This window comes from Zootoca vivipara, chromosome 14 (genome assembly GCF_965207765.1).
Source record: "Zootoca vivipara chromosome 14, rZooViv2.hap1.1, whole genome shotgun sequence".
In the NCBI taxonomy this organism is placed as follows: Eukaryota; Metazoa; Chordata; class Lepidosauria; order Squamata; family Lacertidae; genus Zootoca; species Zootoca vivipara.
The window spans coordinates 28,338,712-28,352,595 of record NC_142597.1 but is presented as its reverse complement, the minus strand read 5'-3'; the positions used below and the strand labels follow the sequence as shown (position 1 = coordinate 28,352,595).

The 13,884-nt window shown below is 45.3% G+C and overlaps 1 protein-coding gene across 6 annotated transcripts in view; it reads left to right on the top strand.

The window, feature by feature from the left end:
- The first annotated feature begins 696 nt into the window (after positions 1 to 696).
- PRDM10 (PR/SET domain 10) overlaps positions 697 to 13,884 on the top strand; it is an 85,098-nt gene continuing 71,910 nt past the window's right edge. For 2 of the 6 annotated variants that reach the window (XM_088657548.1, XM_088657549.1), the window contains exon 1: positions 698 to 824. The gene's annotated coding sequence lies outside the window, so the exon portion shown is untranslated. Of the gene's footprint in view, positions 825 to 13,884 lie in introns of all 6 variants that reach the window. The other 4 variants (XM_088657547.1, XM_035139142.3, XM_088657550.1 and 1 more) reach the window with 4 other exon arrangements.

The window sequence follows — 13,884 nt, the reverse complement described above, 5'->3', positions numbered from 1 at the left end:
TACAAATAATAAATAATTATAATTATAGCAACAGCCTGCTGGATCAGGCCTATGGCCCATCTAGACCAGCATCTTGTTTTCACAGTGGCCAATGAGATGCCTCCGTAAAACCCTGCCATCATGGCTAGTAGCCGCAGATAGCCCTCTCCTCCCTTAATGCGCCTAATCCTCTTTTAATATCATCTAGGTTAGATCCCAATGGGAATACAGTAATCATTCGGGAAGCAATGCGGCTTTTCTTATTCCTCACCAGCAGGTGTCGCTTCCCACTCCCTGCATGCAGCCATAACCCTTTTGTCGCCACCCCACCTGTAGGGGGCACTGCTAAACGCGCCCCGGTCGCTCCCTTTTTCCTACAGGGGGCGCTGGCCCGTGTCACGTTTACCGCCGCTAGAAACGCTCGAATTAAGACGACGTTCGCGATTGGTGGGCGGCCCCCTTGCAACGATGCGGCAGGATGAGAGCTTTGCCGTGATTGGCAGACCGAGGTCCCCGAGTTGTGCTGGCCCAAAGGCATATAGAGAGTGGGGTCTCTCTCCCCACAGATTTGAAGCCTCCCTCCCTGAAGTTTCCGTTTTATTATGTAGCATAGTCATCCCGGAGATGTTTTCGGCGTCATCCCTTAAAATAAGCGTGGCGGCGTACCAATCAGCTCTCGGCCCCGGCTGCGGTTGCTAGGCAGATTATGGTAATAAGTCTGGGCAACCTCTCCCCCCCTCCCGCTCTGCAGCTACCATTGTGAGGTGAGGACAGGTGGGCGGGTTTGGTTTGCGGCGGGCCCTGGGAGACGGTCCGGACACGACACCGCCACTGAACCCCCTCAGGTAATGCGATGGGACGGCCCGAGTAGGGAACGCGTGCCGGGGCTCCCGCAGGGCTCCGGCAAGGGTTTTGGGGGTTGTTGTTTTAGTCGCACCCAAGATGGCGCCGGGACCGGGACAAACCGTTCGCTCCCGCGGGTGGGGGATAAGGGCTAGGGCGCTGCCATTCCCCCCTCCCTGCCGGAGAGGTACAGTCCGCTCCCCCCTCCCCGCCCTGATCGGGATACCCCATCCGCCCCGGACGTGGGGAGAAAGGGCTGCCCCCGTCTGCGCCTCTCCCCCCTCCCCGCTTGGTATAGTCCGGGCCCCAGCACCTCACTGGAGCAGGGGGGGTGTCGAAGCCATCTTAATACCCCCTTCCCTCCCCAACACTTCCACCCACCCTACCCGAGGCAGCTCTTTCCCCCTCCCCCGCGGTTGGATTATTCTTCTCGGCGGCTTGTGCAACACGTTCCCCACTTTAACAGCTTCGCACGGTGCAGGCTCGATCTCCTTTCTATCTCTCTCCCCTCCTATCGCCCAGAGTGGTTGGGACGGCTGTGGGTGGCCGTTGGGCGCGAGCGGATGGGCCTTACTGACGCCCTCGGCTGGGGGCAGGCGAGGGGGGGTAGCCGGAGGCGCCCGAGGCGCGGAACTGATTCTTCCCTTTGATTGGCTGGAGACTTTTGCGCGCCTCTCGCGCCTCAGGCTGCGCGGGGCAGGGGGGGGATGCACGAGGGGCAAAAACGCCTCTCGTTCAGTGTCCTCTTCCCGCTTTTTTTTGCCACTCGTTGACTGTTGATGTATGGTAAAAAAAATGCCCCTCACGTATAATACTGGTTGAATGACGACGTCCATTTCGTTTCTATTTGACAGCAGGGGTGGTGTTGGTGTTAAAAAGTGGTCAGCTATATGGCTGGCAAAGGTACCCATTTTACCGCAGTTCTAAGCAACAGTTTGAGGCTGGGTTGTGGTAAAGTTTCCCTGCTACCTGTGTGGTTGGTAAATCTGCCCATTAAAACATTTTTTTGCTGTCCAATAGGGTTGAAAGTGATGGCTGTTTTACCACACATCTCTTTACACACATTGGCTGTGGTCATGCTATCTGAAAGGATTGATACAAATCCCATTTTAATGTACCATTGCTTTCACATGCTGGCCATTGGCACATGGTAAAAGCTTACCTTTCCATTGTGAATTTGAATGAGACAACCGTTTTACCACACATTTCCACTGCACGTGGGCAGTTGGTGTGTGGCAACAAATTTCCTTCCCATTTGTTAAGGATGAATTGGACATCTGACTTGCTCCCATTCTTTTGTTTATTTTAAAGTGTTTACACAATACAAGTCTCTGAGGGTAGCTCACCCAAGTGATCAGGAATATGCCATGTTTGTTGGTCCATAGTATAAATAAGCTGTTCTTCAACAACTCCTTGGGCTTTCATCTGATGTGGCAGTTGGTATGTGTTTTAAAAGGGTGGGGCAGATGACCAAACCTTTGAATCTCATAAAGGCAGCTGATATTTGGGGAAAATTTCCTTACCATTCAGTAAGGGTTAATGCAGGTGGTCAAATTCTCCTCAGTATTTTATTACACTTTACCCCACATTGCCTATTATGCTCCCACCAAAACCGAGTAGGGCTGAGTACTGTACATATCTGGATCTCACTCCACCTGTGATGAAAGCCATCTTACCTTGATGGTAGTTGGCAGGCAACATAGTAATCCTCTATTTGACACAGGAAGCAGGGAGTATAAAACAAAAGATTGGCACACAGAGGTTAGTTATTCTCTCTGTGTGTATAAATATAACCTGTTGATAATGAACAGGTTGATTTTTGACCAGATGATGTCAGCTTCTGTGATGTATGGTTGCTACAGCAACTGTGCTACCCCATGGCAACCACCTGACAACTTCCACAGCAGAAACGGGGGCATTCAAGTCAATGGCAGTATGGAATTGCTAACGAGCTATTTTGTTCAAATATTCCAATACTGTAATTCATTATCAGCTTGTTAGTACTTGCAGTTAGGGTTGCCAGACTCAATAGAGGACAGGTCTTCTGTGTCTTTAATTGCCCTCTCTTTTGAGTCTGGAAACCTTAAAGAGAAACCAGCAGACCCTTTGTTTAATTTCTAAGCAAAGGGTCTGCTGGTTTCTCTTTAAGGTTTTCAGACTCAAAAGAGAGCAGGGCAATTAAAGGCACAGAAGTCCTGTCCTCTTATTGAGTCTGGCAACTGCAGTCCCTGTAGTATTGACATAAATTGGGTGTGTCACCACCCACAAAGGATACAAGTCATCTTGGGAGGGGGGGCAGGTGGTCCTTAAAAGCTGCAGCAGGGTGGCATGAGTTGTGGCTCTTCCATGGAACCGTGTGATTCAGTTGCACAATGCTATTTGGGGAGTCGGGGAAGAGCTTATGATAAAAAGGCAGAGCTAATATGGCAGGTACAACAGGCCAGTTTTTTAAAAAACATAAACCATGTGTGGAGTGCAAGATGCAATTTCACCAAAGGGGTCCATTCTCAATGTCATTGTGATTGACACTGAATTGGCTGGTGCCAAAGAACTGTACAGTGGTGAGTTGTAGCTTCATCCATAGATCATCATAGCCAATGATTGCTTTCTGTTCATTACCTGAAGCCCAGGTTATGCGTCACTGGAGTGACTTTGGTCACATGATTTTCCAGTTTGTCTTGGGCTGTAGCCATACTTGGTATGTTTTTACCATAAGTTCCTCCACCACCCCTGATTTGTTCATGTTCTACCCCTGCCATTGCCCCAGTGGGCTTATCTTTCTCATTCCAGTTTCCTTTATCTTAAAGTGATAGGATGCTTTCTAAACACCTGGATATTAAAGAATTTTATAAGTGCATTCAGAAAGTGAGTGATGACCTATGCCATCTATCTATGTTAAGTACCCCATTATGTTCTTAGTTCCAAGTCTCTTTAATGGAAAGAGAAATTACGTTGATTTCAGCATCTCAGTTTCAATCACTAGCTGCCACCACGTATTAACCTGCATATAGTGAATATACTCAGAATTGTTCTGTGTCATTTTACTTTTTGGATATTTTTGATCATTTTGTGAAAATAAAGCCATTATTGGATCTGCCGTATTTTGGGATAGGTTGAATGCTTTTCATAGAATTGTCTTGAGAGGGGGAAAGTGAACCAGAAATTACCACAATTGAAATGTATAGATAGGACATTTCCCCCCAGTGCTGAATGCGGAAGATGCATCACGATTAATACTGTATATTCCTGCGTATAAGACTACTTTTTAACCGAGGAAAATCTTCTCAAAAGTCGGGGGTCGTCTTATACGCCGGGTCGTGTTTCTTATACTGCAAGTATATCCCAAACTCTATATTTTAACTGGAAAAGTTGGGGGTCATCTTATACTGTACAAAAAAAGTACATGTTCACTACAGTCAGTTTATTTTAGTTACAAAAAACCAGTATCTGTTTGCTACAAATGGCAGTGATGAAAGTTCTTGCTCATTCTAATCCCCTTTTATGTAGGATTACATGAATTTGTACCAATACACTGCAAGAAGCAAGACTCTTGTGTACTAAATTATGCATCAATGTAACAGAAATTGAGTCAAGCAAACCCATGTGTCACAACTAGAGCAGTGTTTCCCAACCTGGGGCTATATGGTACCTGGGGACCCCCAGAATATTCCGAGTGTGTGTGTGAAAATCATGTAAATGGGGGGGGGGGCACAGCACAAGGCTCGGGGGCCACAGAGGGAAGTGATGGGGGGAATCATTTTTTAAATTAAAAGATATCCTGACTGACTGGTTATCTGCTTGGCCAATCACAAGTGGATAAGGGGGTGGCCCACCAGGGCCTAGCGCTCCTTTTTGCCACATGCATTTTATTTGAGCACTCCTGGTTTGTTTCCTGAGGGAGTGGGTGATTGCTGAGACTCCCATTTTGACCAGTAGAGCCCATGATCCAGAACCCCCAAGTCAAGTAAGTGTGGTGGTGGTGTGGCAAGGGGTAGGGCTGGGCGAGCCAGAGCTGCTTGTTGCTGCCGTGAGTGCTGGGTCTGGTGGCAGCCTGGGCCTAACTCACTAGGCGCTGCAATCCACCCCAGTGCCAAGTGGATCAGGCCCCTTGGATGTTGCCAGGGGGCACAGGGCCTGTCGGTAGCGTCAGCTAGGCTCTGCAAGGCGCGGGGTGAAATCCACCCCAGCGTCTAGCTGAGTGGGGTTGTTGGGTGCTGCTGACTTGCATCTAATAACTATTCAGAAGAAAGCCGCACTGAGTTCTGTGGGTCTTACTCCTAGGTAAGGGTGTGTGGGACATAGTGTTTTATCTAGGCAGCCAGGGCTCCGCTGGATGACAGGGTCTTTTAGTACCAGGTCAGTGAGGACCACTTGCTTTTTAAAATTCTCCCATATATGCAGAACTCCCTGTGAGCCTTTTGGAATGTATCTGTAGGTTCCCCCCTCTGTGTGAAATAAATGGGGTAAATTAAATGGTGTTTACTTTTTATAATACATGGAAGATAGATCTCCCTTGGGAGGTTCTGGACTCTCCTTCCTTGGAGGTTTCTAAGCAAAGGTTGGATGGCCATCCGTCATGGATGCTTTAGCTTTAGTGTTGGTGCTGACCTTTAAAGCCCTAAACGGCCTCGGCCCAGTATACCTGAAGGAGTGTCTCCACCCCCATCGTTCAGCTCGGACACAGATCCAGCGCCGAGGGCCTTCTGGCAGTTCCCTCATTGTGAGAAGTGAGGTTACAGGGAACCAGACAGAGGGCCTTCTCGGTAGTGGGGCCCGCCTGGTGGAACGTCCTCCCATCAGATGTCAAGGAAATAAGCAGCTATCCTATTTTTAAAAGACATCTGAAGGCAGCCCTGTTTAGGGAAGTTTTTAATATTTAATGCTGTATTGGTTTTAACACTCGATTGGGAGCCGCCAGCTAGATGGGCGGGGTATAAATAATATATTATTATTATTATTATTATTATTATTATTATTATTACTACTACTACTACTACATTGCAGGGGGGTGCACTAGAAATATGACACTTCCAGCTCTATGATTCTATGTTTTTCTGCTTCAACAATATTTCATTATGTTCCTATCATTTTATGTAATTGTATTTTGTATAAATGATAAAAATTATGAATAAAATATGTTCTGTTTACAAAAAAGCAACAACATTTAAATAGTTTCCTTTCTACTGGTATGACAGAGTGGGGGGGGCACAGGAAGGAAACAAGGTCGGAAGGGGGCCAAGGTTGGAAAAAGGTTGGGAAACCCTGATCTAGAAGAGTATATTGTTATGAGTGGGGGTGGGTGGAGTGGAAGTAGGCTGTATGTGAAATCCTTCTAACCCTTGGATCCAGCAAGCATTAAAATATAAGACAGACTAGCTTCCTGTGTTGTAGTGATAGGCTGGGTGATGGGACATTTAGGGAAACAAAGGAAGGGGGCTCTGTTTGAGAAGGTAAATGTGTGGGAGACATCCCACAACTCATAGATAGAAGGACAAAGCCTGAGTTTAGAGTTGAGTTGCAGTGATGTGACGTAGAAGTAAAGTAGGAAGCTAGAGAGAGTCAGAGCAACATTTGAGAGCAATGTTTGATTTCGGTTTTAATCCAAGACTGCAGCTGTGGGAGAAACAAGACCCTTTTGGGGTGTTAACCCCTCCATCACAGGCACAGGTTGTACTGTATATATTTGTAAATAAACCATGTCATAAAGACACCCCACGGGCTCCGCTGTGCCTCACTCCTAAAGGAAATACGAACGCCTGTTAAGCACCTGGAACCCCTGGAATCTCACGCTGTGCAGAGATTCTGGTGGTGTGCAACAATAAACAAATTAAGCAAACATGCAAATGGCTACGAATACTGGATAATTTATTTTGCTATCAAGATTCTAGATTTTTCAATAATTTGGAATAGTGATTAGTACTATAGGAAGTATAATGGGGGAATGCAATAGGAGAGCTCTAGGAACAGAAGTCAATGTATTTCGTGCTAAATGAGAAACAGCTATACAGTATTTGAGGCACTGAGTACAGTATCTCTGTTCAGGAGCGATTTGGCACCTCTGGCTGAAAGACTTCAGCAGAACAGGGAGAGACGTCTACCTAAAACCCCTAAAGAATTACATCCAGTCTAGGACTACATAGATCTTTGGTCTAGTTGGAAATAAGGCAGCTGATGCCACCCCCCCACCCCCATTATGGGCTGTTTTCAGGCTAATATGTACTCATTGAGCATACACAGTTTTTAAAAAAGTTATATATAAGCAAACAGAACAGTACTTATTGCAGGCATCCCCAAACTTTGGCCCTCCAGATGTTTTCGACTATAATTCCCATCTTCCCCAACCACTAGTCCTGTTAACTAGTGATCATGGGAGTTGTAGGCCAAAACATCTGGAGGGTCGCAGTTTGGGGATGCCTGACTTATTGTCAAGACAGTGACAATAACATAGCAGAGACTTGGGCCCCCAAATTTTAGCTTAACCTGAGGCCTTCTTTTCCTTCAATAGTTTATTTCTGGATAGAATCTAAGAATGGTCAGGGGCTTTTATGTTGCTGGTATTACTTACACACACACACATTATTTTTTTTGCTATTGTGCTGTTGCTATGTAGTTTTACCCTGAGGTGGGCTGCAGTCCTATACACACATGCTTCAAAACTCATACCTGGTTACAAACATACTGAATTCAGTGGGGATAACCTCTGAGGTGACACCTGTAGATTGCATTGTTAAGCACTGATTTGCTATAGTAGCACGTTTGAAAACTGAGAATGACTAGGGCAAAAATACAGTATACAGTTTGTCATTTACATAATGCAGGTGGGTGGTGACATGTCTGTATTTCCCCAGATATATGCTTTATATTAAATTGTGTAAACCTGCTGGTTGTTGTTTGGATCCATGCAAAATAAACCCATTATGATTTCCTTCACATTAACTTACCCGGTAGTAGTCAAGCACATTTCTAATGTGTTTCTGGCTACCTGCAGTCATTGCCAGCTGTGCAAACCAAATTGTAACGAACTTGCAAAGGCAGCTGCAGTGCAAGGCACTTTTAAGACCAGGGATTTATTTATTTTTATCTGTGGAGAATGTTAATAGACCTGCTTACCAATTTTGTGTGCTGAATAAGTAATAAAAGGAGGAAAGAAGTTGTTGGAGAGTAAATTAAAAATGTGGCTTTCTGTACTAAATAGTTACCTTTCTTCTTTGGCAAATCCTGTGCAAATGAGATAGTTTAGCAGATGTAATTATTTTGGAATCATTGAGTGTGTCTGCTTCTTGCAGGGAAATTGTTCCCATCATTGCCTGTTCTAGATGTTCAAATGACATGAGCTGAATCTCTTGCAGTCATGAAATTGTGTGAAAGTAATGAGGGGATTGGAGAGGTGGGAAAAAGTGACTAGCAATTTGCTTTTCAATGGAACTGAGCAGAGCAGGAGTATGAATGTCCTAATCATGCATTGCATTATTGGATTTGAAGGCTTTTATTGTATAATATATTGTTATATAACTCTAGCAGCAGTCCTAAAGTTTGCTGGGATAGAAAAATGGGCTTCCCTCTCCATTCATTGATTTTAAGGGAAGCTCAACAGAAGTTGGTACCTTTTCCTTGTAATCTTGAAGTGAATTAGAGAAAACAAGTGAGACCTACAACAATAAAAGAAATTTTGTGGTACAGTCTGTGAAAATCTTATTCATTTGGTCCAGTGTAATGGTAATGCAATGATAACACCAGTGTGGTGTTAGCTAGCCTATCATTCCTTCATTCTAAATACTTCATTCCATCTCACCAAAGATACTTAACTTATCCTCAGTCATGTCCATAGCTATCCCTGCCAAGTTTTCCCTTTTCTTGCGAGGAAGCCTATTCAGCATTAGGGAATTTCCCTTTAAAAAAGGGAGAACTTGGCAGCTATGGTCATGTCTGTACTATTTGCGTGTTCAGACCTTTAAACCTCCCCCTTAAATAAATTCACACAAGACTCATAATTTTGGTTTGGTTTTTGGCAGAATTTAGGCCACAACTTTATTGATTACAGGGACCCAGGTGGCGCTGTGGTTAAACCACTGAGCCTAGGGCTTGCTGATCAGAAGGTCGGCGGTTCGAATCCCTGTGATGGGGTGAGCTCCCGTTGCTTGGTCCCAGCTCCTGCCAACCTAGCAGTTCGAAAGCACGTCAAAATGCAAGTAGATAAATAGGAACCGCTACAGCGGGAAGGTAAACGGCGTTTCCATGTGCTGCTCTGGTTTGCCAGAAGCAGCTTTGTCATGCTGGCCACATGACCTGGAAGCTATACGCCGGCTCCCTCAGCCAATAATGCGAGATGAGCGCGCAACCCCAGAGTCGGTCACGACTGGACCTAATGGTCAGGGGTCCCTTTACCTTTACCTTTTATTGATTACAGCAAGTGAGTGGTTGCATAGGCTCTGATTCGACTAGCTCCCTGGCATGCAGGTAGCGCTGACCCAGGGTTCCAGCATAGGTCAGCCAAGGGTGAATACCCGGATAGATGGAAAGCCAGGGACATGCTATGTCCACTACCCAGATGTTCCCCTGGACTCAGGCATGGGCACAGCCCCTCACAGGGTTGACCAAACCATTGTGTCCCTGGATTCCTTTAACGGAATACCCTTCAAATAGGGATGGCGAGAGCATTCCCCCATCCCTATCACTTGAACCAGAGCCTATCCACAACCTTACAAGTTGTGACGATTTGCTACGCAGCAGGTGAAACCCAAATGGCACCGGCTAATTAGCCAAGTGGGGGAAATTCCTGCCATGCCCCTGTCCCAACAACAGACGACACACGACGGCATAGCAAGGTCAAGTGCACAAGCCCTAAAAATAGGGAGCGGTGGATGGGTGTTCCAATGCACACACCAAAAGAGGAAGCTCTGGGTCATGTGAATGGGCATATATAGGTCCCTTGATCCGTTTAGCTCACTTCCCATTGGCCTGATTGAACCCAGCATCAAGGGACCTACCAATAGGGTGTTGTGGCTGTCCAATCCTTCCCACCCACAACACAAGGATTTGGTTGCTAGGTCTCACCGCAACACGTGCCTTCTTTAAGGGAGGACACGATTTGGGGATGATTTCCACCCGCACTTAGATTTTCATTCTTAAATATTTTCTTCTTCTTCTGCAAACTTTGGCCTTCCCCTGGGCACACTGATACATTCCTCTCTCTTTTTCTCCAGGAGCCCCATTTTGACTACATAGAAGTCATAGCACCTGAGTTTGCTATTAGTGTAGTTGCTTCTCTCCCATCCTGTAGAATAATAATTTAGGCACTTTTATAATACTGATATGAGCAATATGTTTCAACATCATAGTAGTGCTCTGCATCTATAATTGCCAGGTCCCTAGCATTCCATCCCAACAGAATGCAAGTGGGACTATGCAGATCTGATCTGATTGGTATGGAATATCTTTTAGGACACCAGACCATACCCTGATGATGCACACTTTATTTATGACATATAAATTAATAGCTGCTTGGCAAGGGGGTTGGACTGGATGGCCCTTGTGGTCTCTTCCAACTCTATGATTCTATGAATTGTTCTTACTTAGGCATAAAAGCAAAGTGCTGCATTTGGGGGACAATAGCAATGGGTCTGAAACCTGCCCACCACTGATACTGAATGGCCTGGACACTTAAGCAGGGGTGTTGCCTGGGAAGTTTCAGTGCAAAATGGTACACAGTTCACATATTGCTCCTTCAGATCTATAAATATATACACTATATATTGCTCTTTGCAAATATGTACACTATGAACACCTATCCTGTGGCAGCACCAGAAAAACAAACAAACCGGGAGGCACAGAAGGGGCAAAGTATATTTCTAGGTGCACAAGTTGTGTCCCACATGTTAAGATCTCTGAAAGAAAAGAATATATCAATAATGAGTCCAGCAATGGGTGGGCAGGGTGTGTGAGCTTCTGGTTTGGGGAAGTGTTTACCCCCCTCTGGTGCCACCAACAACTCTATCTGTACCTTACCTGGCATAATTTTGCTAGTAACTGTTAGTATTTGAGAGGTGGGATGGAGAAAGAATTTTGCTAATGGTTAAAAGAAGAAGAAGAAGAAAGAAATCCGTTTGTGTTGTCACATACAATAGTTCAAAAATAATCTCTGCATGACAAAGGAGGGGTTTGTCCCACTAATCTGCTAAACACATATGGATAACAATTGGCTTTACCTGGAAGCCATTTCCTGCTATAGCCAGCCTCACCTGTTTCAATCTTGTGTCCAAATTCTCTTTTTGCCCCACTAATGATATATAATTTCTGTGGTCGTAAATGCCTGATTTCAGCCAGCCAGCCAAAAAACCACTACCGCCAGTTTCTTGAAATACTGTAATAGGTGTGCTTGATGAATGACAATGCAGAAAGGAGACAGCAGTCATGACCCAGTAGTCAATGAGGCTATAAACCTATAGCACTTTGCTGCCATATCCTTGTCAAAGGCTCTCAGGAAGTGCACTGACTTCCCCTCCTGTACATACTGTGATAATTAAGCTAAGTGTGGGATGTAGCTTTTTGCAGGCGTTCGTGGTGCTGCTTCTAAGCACAATGAACCACTTTGATGTGAAAGTCTGCACAATGACCTGGAGCATAATTCTATACAAAACTTGCCTCGCGCGGTAATCTTGCAGTCTTTGCATATGGCTTGTGGTAAAAGAGCATTCAGGGCTTGGCAGCAGCAACATAAAACAAATAGCAATTGCTGAAGTTGCTTCAGGGAGCTCCAACCTGGGTGTCTGCTCCTCTGTATCCCAGGGCTAAATCAAGTACAGTGGTACCTCTACTTACAAATTTAATGCATTCCGAACACACATTTGTAAGTAGAAAAAAATTGTAAGTCAAATCCCATAGGAATGCATTGGGAGAAAAAATTCGTAAGTCGAAGCAACCCTATCTAAAAATTCATAAGTAGAAAAAATCCTATCTAAACCGCATCCAAGATGGCGGACGGAGCTCCATTCGTAAGTAGAAACATTTGTAAGTAGAGGTACCACTGTAAATCCTTCACTGTGCTGATATTGTGAACAGGCTTTGACATAAAACAGTGGCTTTATGACATTGGGCAGAAGACTGATGATCTGCATTGTAAAGTATTTTTCCAAACGTATCTGCATGCACCAAATGTACCAACATGATAATAATAATAATTTATTATTTATACCCCACCCATCTGGCTGGGTTTCCCCAGCCACTCTGGGCGGCTTCCAACAGAAAAATAAAACACAGTGATCTATTAAACATTAAAATCCTCCCTAAACAGGGCTGCCTTCAGATGTCTTCTAAAAGTCTGGTAGTTGTTTTTCTCTTTGACATCTGATGGGAGGGCGTTCCACAGGGCGGGCGCCACTACCGAGAAGGCCCTCTGTCTAGTTCCCTGCAACTTGGCTTCTCGCAATGAGGGAACCGCCAGAAGGCCCTCGGTGCTGGACCTCAGTGTCCGGGCAGAACGATGGAGGTGGAGACGCTCCTTCAGGTATACTGGACCGAGGCCATATGATTTTCATATATGGTGATATGCAGAAGTGCACATTGCTTTCCCTCATACAGATAGCCCATGCCTTTAACATTCCATATGCTTTCTTGTGGATCACTGCCTTGTCGTGGCGAAGGGGCTTGAATAACTCAGAGAAGCTATGAGCTATGCCGTGCAGGGCTATCCAAGATGGACAGGTCATAGTGGAGAGTTTTGACTAAATGTGATCCACCTGGAGCAGGAACTGGCAAGCCACTCCAGTATCCCTGCCAAGAAAACTCCATGGACAAAGACAACAGGCATATAAAAGTTATGACGCTGGAAGATGAGCCTCTCAGGTCAGAAGGCGTCCAACATGCTACTGAGGAAGAGCAGAGGACAAGTACAAGTAGATTCAGAGCTGATGAAGTGGCTGGGCCAAAGCCGAAAGATTGCTCAGTTGCGGATATGCCTGGGAGTGAAAGGAAAGTCCAATGCTGTAAAACAAATATTGCATAGGAACCTGGAATGTAAGAACCATGAACCTTGGTAAGCTGGATGTGGCCAAAAATGAGATGGAAAGAATAAATATTGACATCCTGGGCATCAGTGAACTAAAATGGATGGGAATGGGAGAGTTCAGTTCGGATGACCATCATATCTACTACTGTGGGCAATAATCCCGTAAAAGAAATGGAGTGGCCCTTGTAGTCAACAAAAGAGTGGCGAAAGCTGTACTGGGATGCAGTCTCAAAAATGATAGAATGATCTTGATACGAATCCAAGGCAGACCTTTTAACATCACAGTAATCCAAGTTTATGCACCAACTACCGGTGCTGAAGAAAGTGAAATTGACCAGAAAGATACAGAGGTCTTGTACACCCCAGGTAGTGTGGTTGCTGATCTTGAGCCAGACATCCTGGAGAGTGAAGTCAAATGGGCCTTAGAAAGCACTGCTAATAACAAGGACAGTGGAAGTGATGATATTCCAACTGAACTATTTAAAATTTTAAAAGATGATGCTGTTAAGGTGCTACACTCAATATGCCAGCAAGTTTGGAAAACTCAGCAATGGCCAGAGGATTGGAGAAGATCAGTCTACATCCCAATCCCAAAGAAGGGCAGTGCCAAAGAATGCTCCAACTACCGCACAATTGTGCTCATTTCACACGCTAGCAAGGTTATGCTTAAAATTCTACAAGGCAGGCTTAAGCAGTATGTGGACTGAGAACTCCCAGAAGTGCAAGCTGCATTTCGAAGGGGCAGAGGAACCAGAGACCAAATTGCAAACATGCGCTGGATTATGGAGACAGCTAGAGAGTTCCAGAAAAACATCTACTTCTGCTTCATTGACTACGCAAAAGCATTTGACTGTGTCGACCACAGCAAACTATGGCAAGCTCTTAGATGAGATCACCTCATCTGTCTCCATTCATAGCTGCCAAGTCTCCCGTATTCCCCGGGAAACCCCCATTTTTCCAGCTGTTCCCAGCCAAAAAAAATGATTTTTTTGTTTTTCCCCGGTTTATTCTGGCGCGGCGGCCATTTTGGAACTGGGCGGAGCATGCTCAGAAGCGAC